The sequence below is a fragment of the Scyliorhinus canicula genome, chromosome 10 (assembly GCF_902713615.1).
Source record: "Scyliorhinus canicula chromosome 10, sScyCan1.1, whole genome shotgun sequence".
NCBI lineage: Eukaryota > Metazoa > Chordata > Chondrichthyes > Carcharhiniformes > Scyliorhinidae > Scyliorhinus > Scyliorhinus canicula.
Genome location: NC_052155.1, coordinates 40330408 through 40334156, shown reverse-complemented (window position 1 = coordinate 40334156; position 3749 = coordinate 40330408). Strand labels below are relative to the sequence as shown.

Genomic DNA, 3749 nt, shown 5'->3' with positions numbered 1-3749 from the left:
ATCTCAAAGTCAAAAACGTGGCCATTCCAGCAACAATGTGACAATTCTATTTTCCAATATTAATCTCCGTTTGGCCTGTCTGAATAAGACTGGCAGTTCAATGACGTATATATATAGTTTTGTGCAAAATAGGAAAAGGATTGAATATCAGCAAATTCACATCACAGAGAGCCAGCAGAAAGAATAACCATTGTTAGGGGAAAATAGAAGGAATTGATTCACTAGTCAGAATCAATTGTCACTGAATGGTGCCACTTGAAGCCTTCTTAGCGCAGTAGGCAGCATGTCAGTCTCATAATCTGAATGTCCTGAGTTCAATCCTCAGAGAGGGCACATTTAGGGGCTGGTTTAGCACAGGGCTAAATCACTGGCTTTGAAAGCAGACCAGGGCAGGCCAGCAGCATGGTTCAATTCCCGTACCAGGCGCTGGAATGTGGCTTTTCACAGTAACTTCAATTGAAGCCTACTTGTGACAATAAGCGATTTTCATGTTTTTCATGTTGAAAGGTTTATTGTACAGCAATTTAAAAATAACCTTGACCTTCTTCGATGGTTTGAGGATGTTTACCCAGGAAGTAGCTGAGCCGTGTTGATCAGAAACTCCTAGCTTTGATTCCAATCCAGCTGTGACATGGGTTCAGACTTTAAAACTATCCTCCATGTCCAGTTATTCGCCCTTATCACAGCCCTCGAGCAGGCCATTCGAACAACTGAGGTTGCTGTTCCACCTGGCCTCCTCCACTCTCCTCCATCCAACCCTAGCAGCAGAGCACCTTCCAATGAACCCCCCCCATTAAAGTGCTGGTGGATTTTAGGTGAAAATGGAATTGCCTGCAACATCTCCTCCCCGTCAGTTAAATCACGTGACAGCGTAAGTTAAAGCTCGAATATTTAGAATGGACCCTTGGAAGAGATATCAATGGGTGACCAGTGCCTCTGCATTAATGTCTGCAGTTGGAGGAGTGGATCAGCAAATCAAACAATGAGAGAAACCGTGCCTAGGTAATCAAGCCACTTTATCAATAACACAGGAAACCTTTGGCACCACATATGGCACTATCTTTAAGAAACAGCAATGAAACAATCAGAAGGTCAAACAGCCAAGGCCTTGAGTTTAGTTTGTGAGAATCAGATTTGTTTAACTGATTAATGCTATCTAACTGCCTGATGGTAGAGTTAATATCAGTTAATCATTTATTATTGGTGCTGTTAGAAAAGAACATAGCTAGAAAGATAAATGTTTTACCAGGCTCTAATCAGATGATTAAGTTGGGATATGCACCCTAAAAAACATAACCAGTGCCATCAAGCACAACAGCTTATATTTATGCAGCGCTTGTTTAAGATAGTAAAATATTTCAACGCACTTTATTAAGAATGTTGACTGATGAAACTTGATACCAAGCTAAATAAAGATATAGCGGAATGGGTGAACAAAAGTTTGATCAAAGAAGTAAGTTTTTAAGTAAAACTTTAATGGGGGCGAGGTTCAGAGAGCCTAGGCTGAAGTTGCTCTACCAATGTTGAAGCAATGAACATTTTTCTCTTCAGGAAACAAGTTATGGTCTTTGCATATCTACTAAAATTGTGTTACTGGGCTCTACATTGGGTGTGGCATCAATAGTTCAATGAAGAGTGTAGGACAGCATGCCAGGAGCAGCACCAGGCACACCGAAATTTGAGGTGTCAACCTGGTGAAGCGACAGCACAGTACTTCTTGTCGAATAGCATAAGCAGCAAATAATAGTCAGCAAGCTAAGCGATCCCACAAACAACCAATTAGATCTAAGCTCTGCAGTCCTACCACATCCAGTCGTGAACGGTGTTGCGCAATTAAGCGACTCACTGGAGGAGGAGGCTCCACAAATATCCCCACCCTCAATGATGGAAGAGCCCAGCACATCTGTGCAAAAGATAAATCTAAAGCATTCAAAACAATCTGCAGCCAAAGTGCTGGTGGCACAGTGGTTAGCATTGCTGCTTCACAGCTCGAGAGTCCCGGCTTCAATTCTGTGTGGAGTTTGTACATTCTTCCCGTGTGTGCGTGGGTTTCCTCCGGGTGCTCCGGTTTCCTCCCACAGTCCAAAGATGTGCAGGTTAGGTTGATTGGCCATGCTAAATTGCCCTTAGTGTCCAAAAAGGTTAAGTGGGGTTACTGGGTTACGGGGATAGGGTGGAGGTGTGGGCTTGGGTAGGGTACACTTTCCAAGGGCCGGTGCAGACTCGATGGGCCAAATGGCCTCCTTCAGCACTGTCAATTCTATGATTCTATGAGGGGGTGGAAGCCTGGGCTTAAATAAGGGGCTCTTTCCAAGGGCCGGTGAAGTCCTGATAAGCCGAATGGCTTCCTTCTGTGCTGTAAATTCTATGATATTTATGATCTCCTCCGTAAGTCCCCAGTGCCACAGATGTCAGTCTTCAGCCAATACAATTCACTTCATATGATATGAAGAAACAGCTGAAGGCACTGGATACTGCAAAGGCTATGGGCCCTGACAAAAATTCTAGCAATAGTACGAATGACTTGTGCTCCAGAACTTGTTACACCCCTATTCAAGCTGTTCCAGTACAGCTACAACACGGGCATCTACCCGGTAATGTAGAAAATTGCTCAGGTGTGTCCGGAACACAAGAAACAGGTCAAATCCAACACAGCCAATTGCCGTCCTATCAGTCTACTCTCCATCATCAGCAAAGTGATGGAAGGAGTCATCAACAGTGCTATCAAGCGGCGCTTACTCAGCAATATCCTGTTCACGGATGCTCAGTTTGCGTTCCGCCTGGGTCGCTCAGCTCATGACCTCAATGATGCCTTGGTTCAAACATCACAGGGGCAGCACGGTAGCATGGTGGTTAGCATAAATGCTTTACAGCTCCAGGGTCCCAGGTTCGATTCCCGGCTGGGTCACTGTCTGTGTGGAGTCTGCACGTCCTCCCCGTGTGTGCGTGGGTTTCCTCCGGGTGCTCCGGTTTCCTCCCACAGTCCAAAGATGTGCGGGTTAGGTGGATTGGCCATGCTAAATTGCCCGTAGTGTCCTAAAAAGCAAGGTTAAGGGGGGGGTTGTTGGGTTACGGGTATAGGGTGGATACGTGGGTTTGGGTAGGGTGATCATTGCTCGGCACAACATCGAGGGCCGAAGGGCCTGTTCTGTGCTGTACTGTTCTATGTTCTACTGTTCTATCAGTTGAGGTGAGAGTGACTGCCCTGGACATCAAGACTGCATGAAGGCTGCGTTTGACCGAGTATGGCATCAAGAGCCCCAGCTAATCTGCAGTCAATGGGAATCAGGAGGAAAACTCTCCGTTGGTTATAATCATACCTGGCACAAAGGAAGATGGTTGTGGTGGTTGTGGTGGCAGTCTCAGCTCCAGGACATCACTTCAGAAGTTCCTCAGGGTAGTGTTTTGGCCCAACCATCTTCAGCTGCTTCATCAATAAGGGCAGAAGTGGTTGATGTTCACAGATGACTGCACAATGTTCAGCACCATTCACAATTCCTCAGACAGTGAACCAGTCCATGTCCAAATGCAGCAAGACCTGGACAATATTCAGGCTCAGGCTGACAAGTTCCATTCATGCCACACCAGTGCCAGACAATGAGCATCTCCAACGAGAGAATCTAAACATCGCCACTTGACATTCAAAGGTATTACTTTCGCTGAATCACCCACAATCGATATTCAGTTTCTGACCAATGATCAGAAACTGAACTGGACTAGCTATATTAATACTGTGGCTACCAGATCAG

At 45.6% G+C, this 3749-nt stretch overlaps 1 non-coding gene across 1 annotated transcript; it reads left to right on the top strand.

Annotated features, from left to right (window-relative positions):
• The first annotated feature begins 260 nt into the window (after nt 1-260).
• On the top strand, nt 261-333 carry trnam-cau. Its single transcript has one exon. It is a non-coding gene; the product is annotated as a tRNA-Met (tRNA).
• The last annotated feature ends 3416 nt before the right edge of the window (nt 334-3749 follow it).